The following is an 18,280-nucleotide window of genomic DNA, read 5'->3' as shown; positions in this document are numbered from 1 at the left end:
CCAAACTGGGAAAGGAGTACATCAGTTGTATATTGTCACCCTACTTATTTAACTTATATGCAGAGTACATCATGCGAAAAGCTGGGCTAGATGAAGCACAAGCTGGAATCAAGATTGCCGGGAGAAATATTAATAACCTCAAATATGCGATGACACCACCCTTATGGCTGAAAGCGAAGAAAAATAGCCTCTTGATGAAAGTGAAAGAGGAGAGTGAAAAAGCTGGCCTAAAATTCAACATCCTAAAAACAATGATCATGGCATCCGATCTCATCACTTAATGTCAAATAGATGGGGAAACAATGGAAATAGTGAGAGACTTTATTTTGGGGAGCTCCAAAATCACTGCAGATGATGACTGCAGCCATGAAATCAAGACACTCACTCCATGGATGAAAAGCTATGACCAACATAGACAGCATATTGAAAAGCTGTCAACAAAGGTCCCTCTAGTCAAAGTTATGGTTTTCCAATAGTCATGTATTGATGTGAGAGTTGGACTATAAAGAAAGCTGAGTGCCAAAAAACTTGTGCTTTTGAAGTGTCCTGTCAGAGAAGATTCTTGAGAGTTCCTTGAACTGCAAGGAGATCAAACCAGTGAATCCTAAAGGAAATCGGTCCTGAATATTCATTGGAAAGACTAATGTTGAAGCTGAAACTCCAAAATTTGGCCATCTGATGCAAAGAACCGACCCATTGGAAAAGATCCTGATGCTGGGAAAGATTGAAGGCAGGAGGAGAGGGGGACGACAGAGGATGAGATGGTTGGATGGCATCACTGACTTGATTGACATGAGTTTGAGCAATCTCCAGGTGTTGGTGATGGATGGGGAAGCCTGGCATGCTTCAGTCCATGGGGTTGTAAAGAGTTGGACATGACTGAGTGACTGAACTGAACTGGATACAAAGCATTCTCTCAGACTACAATCGACTTAAACAAGAAATCAATAACCGAAAGACAAAGGGGAAATGCCTAGATATTTTGAGATTAAACAGCATTCTTGTACATAATACACTGGTCAATGACAAAGTCACAAGGGAAAATTTTAAACATATTTTGAACTAAATAAAAAGGGAAATATAACAATTAAAATTTGTGGGATACAGTGAAAACCATGTTGAGTTAAATTTCTAGCACTAAATCCATATTTTACAAAAGAAGAAAGGTATAAAATCACTAAGAATACTTCCATCTTTGGAAAGTAGAGAAGTAAGAGCAAATTAAGCCTAAAACAAGAATAAAGTAATGAATAAAAGCCAGAGAATAAATTAATGACTTTTAAAACAGGAAAATAATAGAGAAAGTCAATGCAACAAAAAACTATTTCAAAAGATTAATAAAATTGATATGAATCTGGACAGGCTAAATATGAAAAAAAGAAGGCACAAATTATGAAGAGATCAGAAATATAAGTGGAGTACTGATATCTTGGATGACTGATACGTTGGACATTGAATGATAAAGGAGAAATTGAAAAATCATAAGTTCACATATTTTGACGTAGATGAAACTGACCAAACCTTTGAAGGACTCAAAATACCAAAACTTTTTTTTTTTTAATTGCGGTAACATTGACTTATAACATTATGTAAGTTTCATGTTACAACATCTTATTTCAAATTCTTTATACACTACAACGGGCTTCCCTGGCCACTCAGGAAGTAAAGAATCTGCCTGCAGTGCGGGAGACCTGGGTGTGATCCGTGGTTTGGGAATGTCCCCTGGAGGAGGGCATAGCAACCCACTCCAGCGTTCTTGCCTGGAGAATCCCCATGGAGCCTTGTGGGCTACAGTCCATGGGGTCGCAGAGTCAGATAGAACTGAGTGACTAACCACAGCACAGCGTAGCATACACTGCAACACGCTCATCACCAAAATTTTATTTTCAATTCATCCCCACATGGTTGACTGCCTTTACCCATTTGTCCTCCCGGCCACTCCTCCACCACTGGCAACTACTACTCTCTTTTCTCTATCTACAGATTTGTTTTTGCTTGACTGAGGACATATTGGTCACCTGAATATAATTACATGTATTTAAAAATTCAATAATGGATAGACTTCCAAAAAGCATCACCAATCCAAGCTGGTTTTACAGGTGAATTCTACCAGATACTAGGACTGTGTCTACAGATGTCTACAGAAGACAGAAGCAGAGGGGACATTTCCTAACTCGTTCTATGAGTTTAGCATTTTCCCAGTAAGAAAACCAGATAAGACACTAGAAGAAAGGAAAACTGCAGTGCAATATCTCTCAGGAACATAAACGAAAATTTCCTCAACAAAAAACACCAAACAAAATTGAGCACTGTAAATGAAAACTGAAACTATACAACCAAGTAGGATTTATGCCAGGTATGTAAGACTGGTCCCCAAACTAATCGATGTAATCCAGTAATCAGCAAGCAAAGAAGAAAAATCACATGACTGCATCAATTAATGCAGGAAAAGTGTTTGACAAAATCCAACATCTCATGGTGATAAAAACTCTTTGCAAACTGAGAATAATAGAAGAAAGATTCTCCAGCTTGATAAGGACTATCTACAGAAAACAAAACATAGGCTTAAATCATACTATATAATCAGAAACTGAACACTTTCCCCTCAGAACAGAACAAAGCAAGGATGCTGTCACATTTTGTTACTGCAAGTACCACTATATCCCCAAATATAGTTCATTTGTTGGCCTTGTCTGTGGTATCCATTTTTCAATGAAAATCTATACTTTCGATATAAAATTTCATACTTTTCCCAAAACCTTACTGTTTATACATTGGGGGTCATATTTAATAAGAATCTTTCAACCATAAGGTCATAATTCTCTGCTACTATGACCTATTGATTATATAATATTTTTTCTTTTATATATAAGCCCTTGATCCATCTTGTGAAAGGCAGGACTTTCACATTATTTTTCCCCATATAGTGATCCAGTTTTCCCAGTGTGTGTGTGTGTGTGTGTGTGTGGTAAGTCGCTTCAGTCATGTCTGACTCTTTGTGACCCTATGGACTGTAGGCCACAAGGATCCTCTTCCATGGGATTCTTCAGGCAATAATACTGAAGGAGATTGCCATGCCCTGCTCCAGGGGATCTTCCTGACCCAGGGAGCAAACCCACATCTCCTGTGTCTCTTGCATTAGCAAGCAGGTTCTTTACCACTAGCGTCACCTGGGAAGCCCAGTTTGCCCAGCACCATCTATTAAATAATTTGTTTTTTCTACATTGGTAGATTCTTTTAATTATTTCCCTTTAGTATGTTGGACCGTTGCTATTTAAATCCATCACTTTTATTACTATAATTCTGTCTTCATGTCTGATAGGAACAATCTTCCCTCTTTGCTCTTCTTTTTGCAAAATTCACTTAGGTCTTTGTGAAATTTTTATTTTTCCGTGTACGTTTTAGAAAATTTGTCAGTCAATAAAATGTTAGAGTAAATGTTAAACTTTCCAGGTGTTTCAAGAATGAAGACAACTTTGAAAATGCCATTTAGCATTTCAAGTGCTTGACAAAACTGGATAACATGTAGGAGGCATTTGCCATGGGCCAGACATTGGGCAAATTGCTTTTCATGCTTTATTGCATGTATTTTTCACAGAAACGCCATGATGACTGCATGCTCTTAGCCTCGTTTTATCAAAGACATAAAGTAAAGTTAAGGGACTTTGTTAAGAATTCTTTCTTAGAATGCATCACACTTGGGACTCAAATCAGGTAGTTTAACTTTATTTAGAGCAAGCTCTTAGCCATATACAGTTTTGTAGGTAATTAAACATGAATTGGAACTTGAAACCCTACAGAGTAGGTTCCAGTTCCTCCAGGAAGCTAGTCGTCAATACTTCCATACTGTTTTACCCCTAATGGAAACCACAGGTTCTTCCTTGGGACTCACCTGGCTTCATCTATATTGCTCTCTGGTGGAGCAAAAGTAGAAAAGCTCTTTGAGGCCATGTGTCCACACCATGAAATTTGGAAATATTTATTTACATGACAACATTGGGATAATCAGGAGAGATAACATAACCCCCCCCCCCAGAGTTGGGTCAGTGCTGCTTGAGTTTGATACATAATTTAGTGACAGAAGTATTAACGTTATAACTGCATAGGTAGTAAGAGTGTTAGAAGGAAGAAGAAACGGTTGCTCCAAGCAAAATAGCTTATTCATCATTAGAATTTGATCGCTGCTATTTATAGATTTCAGAGAAGGCAATGGCACCCCACTCCAGTACTCTTGTCTGGAAAATCCCATGGACAGAGGAGCCTGGTAGGCTGCAGTCCATGGGGTCGCTAAGAGTCAGACATGACTGAGCAACTTCACTTTCCCTTTTCACTTTCATGCATTGGAGAAGGAAATGGCAACCCACTCCAGTGTTCTTGCCTGGAGAATCCCAGGGACGGGGGAGCCTAGTGGGCTGCCGTCTATGGGGTCGCGCAGAGTCAGACACGACTGAAGTGACTTAGCAGCAGCAGGTATAGATTTGCTCATCAGCAAGCTATCCTGTAGGGCTTCCCTCATAGCTAAGTCTGTAAAGAATCTGCCTGCAATGCAGGAGACCTGTGTTCGATCCCTGGGTCGAAAAGATCCAACCCTGGAGAAGGAAATGGCAACCCACTCCAATATTCTTGCCTGGAGAATCCCATGGACAGAGGAGCCTGGCAGGCTGCAGTCCATGGGGTTGCAAGAGTCGGATACGACTTAGTGACTAAACCACCTCACTATCCTGAGTCCAAGGAAGATAACCCTTCATCCTCCTAAATCCCACGACTGCTTGAATGTTTCACTTCAAATGATACCATTATCCAAGTGGGGACATTACTCTTGCATCTCATTCTTTTTTTCCTGGTCTCTGTGGAGCTATACTATAGACTTCGGCATGGTAGCAATAACAGTTGACATGCTCATTAAGTCTAATTAATTAAAATTAAAAATTAGACTTTCATTTCTATAACATCCAAAATCAAAAAAGTATTTCATTATTTACACTATGCTCTCAAAGGAAAAATTAAAAGATTGAGTGGCTAAAGTTAGGACACATAAAGTCTTAGGTGTCTTTTCTTCAGCAGCCCACCAATTCATGAGTTGGCTTCTAATATAATAGAACATGTGTTTATTTGCGTCCAGCTCTTACCTTCCCCATGACTATGAGCTCTATCTGTGCCTGTTGAAGTTTGTCTCCACTTTGTACATGATCAGTTAGCTTTATTTCAGCCATCCTGACATCGCAAGAGGGATACAAATGAAATGAGAAGTTTTTCATTAAATATCATAACATAAATATTAAGATTATAATATTAATTAATATTGTAATAGCAACAGAATAAAATGTTAGGTGAAATGAATAGGATGTGAACCTGTAATAACTGTGTATGTATATGTAAACATGTAATAACTGTGTATATTGCTTCCTTTGTCTCTCAACTATTCAGCCATCAAACCAGTCAATTTCACTTTATAAACAACATTCAGAATGGCCCTGCTCCCAAATCGGTTGTCCCTGCCTATTTTGGGTCTTTATCCTAAAGTCTCCATCTCCCCATTCATTGTTTATTTGTTGTTAAGTCATATTTGACTCTTTTCCAATCCCAGGAACTGTAGCCCACCAGGCTCCTCTGTCCATGGATTTCCCAGGTAGGAATACTGGAATACTGGAGTGGCCATTTCCTTTTCCAGGGGATCTGCCTGACCAGGGATTGAACCCAAGTCTCCTGCATTGCAGGAAGATTTTTTTTTTTTTTTACTGTTGAGCCACCAGGGAACCCCTCTAAAACTAAATTGGGATGTGGTAAATACTACTTAAAACTTATTTCAAGGACTCCCAGTTGTCATAATGTTCAAGTTCCTTACTCTTGTTATTTTTCAATTGCCAAGTCACATCCAGCTCTTTGCAACCCCATGGACTGTAGCACACCAGGCTACCCTGTCCTCCACTGTCTCCGGAGTTTATTCAAACTCATGTCTATTGAGTCAGTGATGCCATCCAACCATCTCACCCTCTGTTGCTCCCTTCTCCTCCTGCCCTCAATCTTTCCCAGCATCAGAGTTTTTTCCAATAAGTTAACTCTTTGCATCAGGTGGCCAAAGTATCGGAATTCAATATCACATATATATATTTTTCAGATTGTATTCTGTTATGAGTTATTACAAGTCTGGCTTTTAGCTGCCATGCTTCCTGTTCTGGACCTTGGTGGTTAAGAGCACAGACTCTGGAACTGGACTACTTGAGTTTGGTACTGGGCCTATTAAAGTTAAAGTAACTCACTAACTTAAAGTAACTTGCCTACATACCCTTAGGCAGCTTTGAGTAAGTTACTCTAACCCTCTCCCTTCCCTCATCTCAGAACTAAGGATAGTAACTCAATCATAGGCTTGTTGAGAGAATTACAGGCAATATATGCAAAGTGCTAAGCCCAGTGCAAGCACATGGTACACTTGCAGTTAATATCAGATTTATGATGATGACTGCACATTTCCCAAAGCTGAAGTGAAGCCCTGAGGTCTCCTGGGAGACATCCCTGACCCAACAATATTCTCTGGATACACAGCTCCATGGCTTTACTTGTTTTTTAGCTATTTTAATGTGCTCATTTGTTGTCAAATAAAATGGCGTGTTTGTTGATAGAAGGGAAAAGATAAGCTTGAAAAAAATAATCTTTTCATTTTATCCAAGAATCTCTCTCAATCTTGTTTTGCTTCCATCTATCTTCTTCCTGCTGGGTTTGTTTTCCTTACCGCCTGCGTTTCTTTCTGCTGCTATCTGTGTCTCTCACTGCTTTTCCCAACTTGCTTGATTACTTCATTTTGCTTTTCACCCCCTTTAGCCTCACTTCATATCCTCCTGCTCTGGCCCCTTGCATTTCCTATTTTCATGCTTTTTCCTCTCTCCTCTCTGCCTTTTCTTTATTTTTTTTCTCTCTCTCCCTTTCTATTTCTCTTTATCACCTGTCTCTGCTTACTGGCTCCCTCTCATCCTTCTCTGTCTTATAACCTTGGCTTCATTACTTGGATTTAAAGCTTTTGTTCTTTATTCTTTTCATCCCCTCCATTCTGATTTCCTCTCCTTTTCTCTTTTTTCTGCCATCTCCCTGATATGTTCCCGGTGTTTCTTCCCCCTCTTCCTGCTCTGTGCCCTCTCATGCCACCTCCTCCGGATCCCCTCCCCGAGTCCAGGGCGGGACAGAGTCTGCTCTGCATCCTTGATGACCAGCTGATCAGCAAAAAAGTGATTAGTCGCCCAGCAGCAGCAGAAAACAAGCTGTTTGAGGGAGCCTGGTGCTTGGGGAGTAACTGGAGGCCGTGCAGAAAATGGAGTGGTCAGGAAGGAAGAGGAGGCGGTGTTTAATGGAATGGAAATAGAACAGGTGAGAGAAAATGAGATGGAAAAGCAGAGATGTACGACACTGGAGAATTTACTTGGAATGAGATTGTCATCAGATCAGCTGGGGGCAGAAAATGGAAAAAAACAAGACTGTTAAAGTGAATTCTTTGTCGTAACCATGAGGCTCTTATTCTCAGCTTGCCTGCCTGCCTCCTCAGGACCGTTTTGTTCTCTCCTCACCATTTGTTTGATCCCTCCCGTCTCGCCAGACTTTGCTATGCACTCAACCCTGTCCGATTCCCATTTGCTGATTTATTTTCTCGGTTACTTTGGAATGGCCAGGAGTTTAAAAAGAAACCATGTGGCTTAGTGGTTAGAAGTGCAGATTCAGGAGTCAGAGAGAACCTCGAATCTGGCTTTAAAAAATCAAAATGTTTCTGTTATGCAAGAACACTAAAATTGCCACTTCCTATTACCCAGCACAGGTCTTAGAACAGATTAACTTGGCCCGCAAGCCCATTTCTCTTCTTACCAGTTTTGAGAGCTTGGCCATTTTCTAACTTCCCTGGCCCTGTTTTTCTTTGTCACGGAGATAACACTACTTACTCCCAGAGATAAGGTCGATGTGAAGACTAAATGAGACAGCTGAGGTCAAGCGCCAGGTACAGTGCCTGGCACATAGTCAGGTTCTGCCCATATTTGTTGGCTTATTATTAATATTTCAATACACGGTTCCATCATTCTCTTATTATATGTTGCGATCAGCTCTTTAAAAAAGCAACTGATTGGAGTGTAGCTGCTTTACACTGCTGTGCCAGCATCTACTGTTTAGCAAAGCGGATCGACGCTATGTTTACACGCATAACCTCTTTGGGGGACTTTTCTTCCCATTTAAGTCACCACAGAGCATTGAGTAGAGTTCCCTGTGCTATACAGTCAATCCTCATGAGTTATCTATTTTATACGTGTGTGTGTGAGTCAGTCACGTCCGACTCTGCAACCCCGTGGACTGTAGCCATCTCACGCATAGCAGTGTATATACGTCAATCCTGATCTCCCAAATCTTCCCATCACTCCCTCTCACCCCAATAGTGGCCTTTATGGATTCCCTACTCTACCCTGCCTTCTTTCTCTCATAAGTAAGCTTTCCTCCTTACTCAGGCCAGCTTGCTTAGACTGGTGCCGGGGAAAGGCCATGATTTGCTGAGCCCCAGTATCTGTATCCTGGCCAACTTCACAATTGCATTCAACCCCACACACCCATCTTCACACCCTCCCTTCCTCTTAGTTCCTGCTGAGGAAAAGAGAAGGAAAATGTTGAACCAACTCCCAGGAGAGGCAGCCCACCCCATGAATTCACACTCCCAGCTTAAATAGACATCCATAATTAAATATACATCAAACAACTCCCCCCAGTGGATGAGTTTGGCTCGCAGGGCAAGTCTCATCACAAAAAGCTTTTCTTTCCATCTCTCTCCTCTCCACCCCAAACCTCACCACCCCCGGAGTCTGCCCTTTGGAAATGCTCTTTACACCCACCCTGTGCTTTTAACCCTGGTATTAGGAGGGTGCAACCCAGCTGGAAATCTCCAAAGAGGTTTGCACTCAGTCCTCCTGAATGCTTCATTTCAACACAATAGGGCAGCTGGCCTGTGAACCAAAAGGAGGCAGTGAAGTTTCCGTGATACCCTGCTATCCTGCAGGTTGATTCCCAGCAAATCTCTCCTGCACTTCACCCCAGCTTCCCGGATGGCATGGTGCCAAGGGATGTCTGTCATTGCTTTTGGCTTTGGTGATCAGAATTCCAAACTCTATTCTGGTTAATACAGATATGTATGGAGACTTCCTTTCTGGTTCATGTGTCCACTATATGGATAATAGTGAAAAATTACCACCACTCTTGTCCTGTTGCCTCTGATAATGGTAGGTGAATTCCAAAAGCATGCATGTCTAAGGAGGGTTATGGAGAAGAACCATCTTCCTGAAGATGGTAAACAGTAGCAGGGTTATGTGACAGTGAATTAGGGAAGTCTCTTCAATGTCAAGCCATCAAAATTTGAAAAGTATCAGGTAATGCTCCTTCATATCTGAACTATTTTTTAAAAACCTGAAATATATTTATATAGGGATAAACTTAAGGATGAAGAGGAAAGAGAGGGAAACAAAGAGTTTTGGAAATACTATTTCAATAAGGAACCAAAACAACTCCAAGGAGGGGGAGGGTTGTCTCTTACTGTGTGTTTCATTCTGGTTGTCTGTTTAAGATAGGAGTTGGGATTTCATCATATGTGGCCTTCTTCTCACATATTGGAGAATAGATACCTGTTGTGATGCTAACCTCACATCCCCTAAAGTATTTGTGGTAGGGATGCAGCATTGAAAGGGAGAAGATGGTAGTAGATAAAGAGACTTGATTATAACTCACAATTTTAAGTTCTAGAAGGAAAAAGACCTTCAAAGAGATAATGGGAAGCCAAAGCGAGGAGGGCAATGAAATCTAGGAAGAGGAGAAAATAGACGACGGTTGTTGTGTGTTGAAAATTGTGGTATATCAGAAAGGGACGTAGGATTGGGGGGAAAAAAGAGAGCGAGAGAGAGATCTGACACCTAACTGAAATGGTGGCACCTGAGATGGTGTGCGTCTTTGCAAACCTCAGGAGACCCATGTGTTAAAACAGGGAAACAAACCTTTCCTATTACAGACAGTGACTATGAGAATCAGTGGAACGAGGGCCGTGCGGGTGCACTGTTATCTGTACATACATAAGGACATGTTTATTTGAAAACTGCATTCCTGAGTGACTGAAACGGTGGTGATCCTAAGATTCCTATAGAGTGGTACACCCCAGAGAGCTGGGCTCCTGGGTCTCTGAATGAAACGGCAAACTGTACATGGGTCTTTGTGTGGGAGCCTTCCTCTCGCCTGAGCAGAAGACTCTGGAGGGTGAGGTCTCCAGGACAGAATGTGCAGTAAAAGAACTCCTCTGTTTACTCTGCCTGAAGGACTATGCCCCAGGGGAGGCGTGGGTTTCTTCTACGGGAAGGGGAGCAGTTGACCGCCCTGCATCTCTTCATTCACGGCTCAGCTTCACTGCTAAGTGGAAGCCTAGCCTTTTCTTCCATCTGACAGTACAGCAATTTCTCCACTGACAATGTTGTGCTGGGTTAAATGCCATTTGAAGTAATGCTGTCCTGTAAACCCCGCTCTCACTCAGAGGGCTTCCCTGCGAGCATCTTGAAGAGACGGACCTTATGCATGTCTTTCTCGCTGCTGATTGAATTGAACAGATACACCTCATCAAAACGGACCCAGTCATAATTCCTTCCTGGGAGTCTGGGAGACAGAGAGGATATCTCTGAGTGTCCAGACATGTAAGCCCAACTTCTTTCTCTGATGTGGATTCCTTTCCCTTTCTGAGTGGACTGGGAGAATAAAGGGAGCTTTAGGGCTGGGAGAAGATAAAACACACCAAGATTGGAATTAAAGATGGTTTCTTCCATCCAGATCTCGATATTAAAAACCAAGATTTAGTTGCATCTTCACCTCAAGGTTCTATGAATCTCTGTCTCATGCTTAGAATAAGGCTTCTTTTCATTTTAAATTACCCAGAGGCAGTTGCTGTGGTTTGAAACCAGCTACATAATTTCTTCAGAAATCCACAGTGATTACATGAGAAGAGATCCCAGACTGGGGGCCTGAGGAGCATGAGATCCAGTCTAGCAGTCTCACATCATACCGTGTATGTGATTTTTTTCCCCAATATCTTCAATTTTTATTCACTCTGATAAATGCAAACATTCAGATATGAGTACTCTTGTCATTTCTCTCCGTAGATATTAGTCTTTTTTTTAAGTTTCATGATGTTCTTTCATTTTTAATATAAATTTATTTATTTTAATTGGAGACTAATTACTTTACAATATTGTAGTGGTTTTGCCATACATTGACATGAATCTGCCATGGGTATACATGTGTTCCCCATCCTGAAACCCCTCCCAACTCCCTCCCCATCCCATCCCCCTGATCTTATTATGGGCTTCCCTGGTGGCTCAGTTGGCAAAGAATCCGCCTGCAATGTGGGAGACCTGGGTTTGATCCCTGGGTTGGGAAGAAGGGAAAAGGGGAAAAGCTAACCACTCCAGTATTCTGGCCTGGAGAATTCCAGTATTCTGGCCTAGAGACAGCGTGAGATCCAGTCCTGCAGTCTCACATAATACTGTGTATGTGATCTTATTATACTTACTTACTAAGTATGTAATACTTTCTATGTGCTTGTTGACAAGTTGCTTACTTTTCTGGAGCCTTTTTTACTTATATTCAGCAAAAAAAAAAAAATTTAGCCACCTTGAGGCTGATAGGAAGTAAGAGATTTAGAAGAGCTTTATGAATTATGCAAATGTGAAAGATTATTATAAAAGATGTGTACTTAAAGTATTTCTGCTAAAAAAGATCTGTAGTCTAAATCAAAGACCCTCTAACCTCACATTCTAAAAGGTAGTTTGGCCATATTTCTGTACAAGAATCAAGCTAGAGTACATGTGCACCCTTTCTTTAAAATGTCTTCATTTCCCTGTCGTTGGTTGTTCCTATTCTGTCCCTCCCTTCTGCATCAGTATCTCCAGTAACCACCTCCCTCCTCTTCTAACCACCATGTCTCCTTTATCCAGGGTTCCCTCTGCTCTCATTTTCGCTCTCACAGGATTCTCTGTGCTATCATTTTTTTTTCTTTTTATTTTTTTATTGAAGGATAATTGCTTTACAGAATTTTCTTGTTTTCTGTCCAACTTCAACATGAATCAGCCACAGGTATACATATATCCCTTCCCTTTTGAACCTCCCTCCCATCTCCCTCCCATCCCACCCCTCTAGGTTGATACAGAGCCCCTGTTTGAGTTTCCTGAGCCAGACAGCAAATTCCCACTGGCTGTCTATTTCACATATGGTAATGTAAGTTTCTATGTTACTCTTTCCATACATCTCACCCTCTCCTCCCCTCTCCCCATGTCCATAAGTCTATTCTCTATGTCTGTTTCTCCACTGCTGCCCTGTAAATTAACTCTTCAGTACCATTTTACTATATTTCATATATATGTATTAGAATACAATATTTCTCTTTCTCTTTCTGACTCTAATAGGCTCTAGTTCATTCACCTCATCAGAATTGACTCAAAAATGCATTCCTTTTTATGGCTGATATATATTCCATTGTGTATAGGTACCACCACTTCTTAATCCATTCATCTGTCGATGGACATCTAGGTTGCTTCCACGTTCTAGCTATTGTAAGCAGTGCTGCAATGAGCAATAGGATACATGTGTCTTTTTCAACCTTGGCTTCCTCAGGGTGTATGTCTAGGCATGGGATTGCTGGGTCATATAGTGCTTTTATTCCTAGTTTTCTAAGGAATCTCCATACTGTCTTCCATAGTGGCTGTATCAATTTACATTCCCACCAACAGTGCAAGAGCGTTCCCTTTTCTCCACACCCTCTCCAGCATTTATTGTTTGTAGACTCTTTGATGGTGGCCATTCTGACTGCTGTGAGGTGATATCTCATTGTACTTTTGATCTGCATTTCTCTAATAATGAGTGATGCTGAGCATCTTTTCATGTGTTTGTTAGCCATCTGGATGTCTTCTCTGGAGAAATGTCTCTTTAGGTCTTTTTTTCCACTTTTTGATCGAGTTTCTTTTTCTGGTATTGAGTTGTATAAGCTGCTTGTATATTTTAGAAATTAATCCTTTGTCAATTGTTACATTTGCTATTATTTTCTCCCATTATGAAGTTGTCTTTTCACCTTGCTCATAGTTTCCTTTGCTGTGCAAAAGCTTTTAAGTTTAATCAGGTCCCACTTGTTTACTTTTGTTTTTATTTCCATTACTCTAGGAGGTGGGTCATAGAGGATCTTGCTTTGATTTATGTCATTGAGTGTTCTGCCTATGTTCTCCTCTAAGAGTTTTATAGTTTCTAGGCTTACATTGAGGTCTTTAATCCATTTTATCTTTGTGTATATTGTTAGGAAGTGTTCTAATTTCATTCTTTTGCATGTAGCTGTCCAGTTTTCCCAACACCATTTATTGAAGAGGCTGTCTTTGCCCCATTTTATATTCTTGCCTCCTTTGTCAAAAATAAGGTACCTATAGGTGCATGGGCTTATTTCTGGGCTTTCTATCTTGTTCGATTGGTCCATATTTCTGTTTTTCTTCAGGTACCATACTGACTTGATGACTGTAGCTTTGTAGTATAATCTGAAGTCAGGAAGGTTGATTCCTCCAGTTCCAGTCTTCTTTCTCAAGGCTGCCTTGGCTATTCAAGGTCTTTTGTGTTTCCATATGAATTGTGAAATTTTTTGTTCTAGTTCTGTGAAAAATGCCATTGGCAATTTGATAGGGATCACACTGAATCTGTAGATTGCTTTTGGTAGTATAGTCATTTTCACAATATTAACTCTTCCTACCCAGGAACATGGAATATCTCTCCATCTGTGTATGTCATCTTTGATTTCTTTCATTAGTGTCTTATAATTTTCTGTGTATAGTTCTTTTGTCTTCTTAGGTAAGTTTATTCCTAGATATTTAATTCTTTTTGTTGCAATGGTGAATGGGATTGATTACTTAATTTCTCTTTCTGATTTTTCATTGTTAGTATATAGAAATGCAAGTGATTTCTGTGTGTTGATTTTGTTTCCTGCAACTTTGCTAAATTCACTGATTAGCTCTAGTAATTTTCTGATACTGTCTTTAGGGTTTTCTATGTACAATATCAAGTAATCTGCAAACAGTGAGAGCTTTACTTCTTTTCTGATCTGGATTCCTTTTATTTATTTTTCTTCTCTGTTTGCTCCAGCTAGAACTTTCAAAACTATGTTGAATAACAGTGGTGAAAGTGGACACCCTTGTCTTGTTCCTGATCTTAGGGGGAATGCTTTCAGTTTTTCACCATTGAGAATAATGTTTGCTGTAGGCTTGGAGAAGGAAATGGCAACCCACTCCAGTATTCTTGCCTGGAAAATCCTGTGGATGGAGAAGCCTGGTAGGCTACAGTCCATGGGGTCTCAAAGAGTCGGACACGACTGAGTGACTTCACTTATCATATATGGGACTTGCCTGGTGGTTCAGATGGTAAAGAGTCTGCCTGCTGTCTAAGAGACCTGGGTTCAATCCCTGGGTTGGGAAGATCCCCTGGAGAAGGAAATGGCAACCCACTCCAGTATTCTTGCCTGGAAAATCCCATGGACAGAGGAGCCTGGCAGGGAACAGTCCGTGGAGGGTCACAAAGAGTCAGACACAACTGAGCGACTTCACTTACTTTCACTTATCGTATATGGCCTTTACTATGCTGAGGTAGGTTCCTTCTATGTCCATTTTTTGAAGAGTTTTAATCATAAATGGGTGCTGAATTTTGTCAAAGGCTTTTTTCTACATCTATTGAGATTACTATATGGTTTTTATCTTTCAATTTGTTAATATGGTGTATCACATTGATTGATTTGCATATAGTGAAGAATCTTTGCATTCCTGGAATAAACCCAACTTGATCATGGTGTGTGAGCTTCTTGATGTGTTGCTGAATTCTGTCTGCTAAAACTTTGCTAAGGATTTTTGCATCTATGTTCATCAGTGATATTGGCCTGTAGTTTAATTTTTTGTGTTGTCTTTGTCTGGTTTTGGTATCAGCGTAATGGCAACCTCGTAGAGTGAGTTTGGAAGTGTTCCTTCCTCTGCAATTTTTTGAAAGAATTTTAGAAGTATAAGGCATTAGCTCTTCTCTAAATGTTTGATAGAATTCTCCTGTGAAGCCATATGGTCCTGGGCTTTTGTTTTTTGGGAGATTTTTGATCACAGCTTCAATTTCAGTGCTTGTATTTGGGTTGTTCACACCTTCTATTTCTTCCTGGTTCATCTTGGAAGACTGAACTTTTCTAAGAATCTGTACATTTCTTCCAGGTTATCTTTTTTTATTGCTATAGAGTTTTTCATAATAGTCTCTTATAGTCCTTTGTATTTCTGCATTGTCTGTTGTAATCTCTCCTTTTTCATTTCCAATTTTGTTGATTTGATTCTTCTCTTTTTCTTGATGAGTGTGGCTAAAGGCTTGTCAATTTTGTTTATGTTCTTAAAGAACCAGCTTTTAGTTTTATTAATCTTCACTATTATTTCTTTCATTTCTTTTTCATTTATTTCTGCTTGGATCTTTATGATTTCTTTCTTCTACTAATTTTTTGTTGTTGTTCTTCTTCTTTTTCCAGTTGTTTTAGGTGTAAAGTTAGGTTGTCTATTCTATGTTTTTCTTGTTTCTTGAGGTAGGATTGTATTGCTATAAACTTCCCTCTTAGAATTGCTTTTGCTGCATCCCACAGGTTTTGAGTTGTCGTGTTTTCATTGTCATTTGTTTCTAGAAATTTTTTTATTTCCCTTTTGATTTCTTCAGTAACCTGTTGGTTATTTAGAAATGTGTTGTTTAATCTCCATGTGTTTGTGTTTCTTACAGTTTGTTCCTTGTATTGATATCTAGTCTCACAGCATTGTGGTTGAAGAAGATTCTTGATACAATTTCAATTTTCTTAAATTTACTGAGGTTTGATTTGTGACCCAAGATGTGGTCTATCCTGGAGAATGTTCCATGTGCACTTAAGAAGAGGGTATATTCTTCTGCATTTGGATGGAATGTCCTGAAGATATCAATGAGATCTATCTCATCTAATGTATCATTTAAGACTTGTGTTTCCTTATTAATTTTCTGTTTTGATGATCTGTCCATTGGTGTGAGGGGGGTGTTAAAGTCTCCTACTATTATTGTGTTACTGTCAATTTCTCCTCTTATGTCTGTTAGTGTTTGTCTTATATATTGAGGTGTTCCTATGTTGGGTGCATCCATATTTACAATTGTTATGTCTTCCTCTTGGATTAATCCCTTGATCATTATGTAGTGTCCTTCCTTATCTCTTGTTATCCTCTTTATTTTAAGGTCTATTTTGTCTGATATGAGGATTGCTACTCCAACTTTCTTTTGCTGCCCATTTGCATGGAATGTATTTTTCCATCCTCTTGCTTTCAGTCTGTATGTGTCTTTAGGTCTGAAGTGGGTTTCTTGTAGACAGCATATATATGGGTCTTATTTTTGTATCCATTCAGCCAGTCTGTGCCTTTTGGTTGGAGCATTTAACACATCTACATTTAAAGTCATATTGATATATATGTTCCTATTGCCATTTTCTTAATTGTTTGGGGTTGATTTTGTAGATCTTTTTTCCTCTCTTATATTTCTTGACTATATAAGTCCCTTTAACATTTGTTGTAAAGCTGGTTGGGTGGTACTGAATTCTTTTAACTTTTGCTTGTCTGAAAAGTTTTTTATTTCTCCATCAATTTTGAATGAGATCCTTGCCAGGTACAGTAATCTTGGTTGTAAATTTTTCCCTTTCAGCACTTTAAATATATCCTGCCCGTCCCTTCTGGATTGCAGAGTTTCTGCTGAAAGATCAACTGTTAAGTGTATGGGGTTTCCCTTTTATGTTACTTGTGGCTTCTCCCTTGCTGTTTTAAACATTCTTTCTTTGTGTTTAGTCTTTGTTAGTTTAATTAGTATGTGTTTTGGTGTGTTTCCAAGATTGAAGGTGGGAGGAGAAGGGGACAACAGAGGATGAGAAGGTTGGATGGCATCACTGACTCAATGGACATGAGTTTGAATAAACACTGGGAGTTGGTGATGGACAGGGAGGCCTGGCATGCTGCAGTTCATGGGGTCACAAACTGTTGGACATGACTGAGTGACTGAATTGAACTGGCATGCTTTTCCTTGAGTTTATCCTATATGGGACTCTTTGTGCCTCTTGGACTTGACTGACTTTCCTTTTCCATGTTGGGGAAATTTTCAACTATGATCTCTTCAAAAATTTCTCATACCCTTTCTTTTTCTCTTCTTCTTCTGGGACCCCTATAATTAGAATGTTGGTGCATTTGGTATTATCCCAGAGGTCTCTGAGACTATCCTCAGTTCTGTTAATTCTTTTTACTTTATTCTCCTCTTCAGAAGTTATTTCCACCATTTTATCTTCCAGCTCACTGATTCATTCTTCTGCTTCAGATATTCTGCTATTGATTCCTTCTAGAGTATTTTTAATTTCAATAATTGTGTTGTTTGTCTCTATATGTTTATTCTTTAATTCCTCTAGGTCTTTGCTAATCGATTCTTGCATTTTCTCCATTTTGTTTTCTAGGTCTTTGATCATCTTTACTATCATTATTCTGAATTCTTTTTCAGGTAGTTTTCCTACTTCCTCTTCATTTAATTGGATTTTTGTGGTTCTAGTTTGTTCCTTCATTTGTGCAGTATTTCTCTGCCTTTTCATTATTATTTTTTTAACTTATTGTGTTTGAGGTCTCCTTTTCCCAGGCTTGAAGGTTGAACTCTTTCTTCCTTTTGGTTTCTGCCCTCCTAAGGTTGGTCCAGTGGTTTGTGTAAGCTTCCTATAGGGTGAGACTTGTGCTGAGTTTTTGTTTGCTTTTCCTCTGATGGGCATGGGCTGAGTGAGGTGGTAATCCTGTCTGCTGATGATTGGGTTTGTATTTTTGTTTTGTTTGCTGTTTAGATGAGGCATCCTGAACATGGTGCTACTGGTGGTTGGGTAATGCCCAGTCTTGTATTCAAGTGGTTTCCTTTGTATGAGGTCTCACTATTTGATACTCCACAGGGTTAGTTCTCTGGTAGTCTAGGGCCTTGGAGTCAGTGCTCCCACTCCAAAGTCTCAGGTCTTGATCTAGTTTCCCTGCTTGGATGTAATGTCACCAGGATTGGAACTATTGTCTCTTCTAACTCCAGCTGTTAGGCTCTGACAATGCCTAGAAGAGCATGAGGTCGGGGCTACCAAGGCTTCTGCTGTGGTTCACTCTATCACCTTGAGAGCTTGGGCCAATCCTCAACATCTCCAGCCCCTGGGCATGTGCCAACGCACTGTACACAG

This window comes from Cervus canadensis, chromosome 30, assembly GCF_019320065.1.
Source record: "Cervus canadensis isolate Bull #8, Minnesota chromosome 30, ASM1932006v1, whole genome shotgun sequence".
NCBI lineage: Eukaryota > Metazoa > Chordata > Mammalia > Artiodactyla > Cervidae > Cervus > Cervus canadensis.
The sequence above is the reverse complement of the archived record's forward strand: the minus strand, read 5'-3'. Positions refer to the sequence as shown.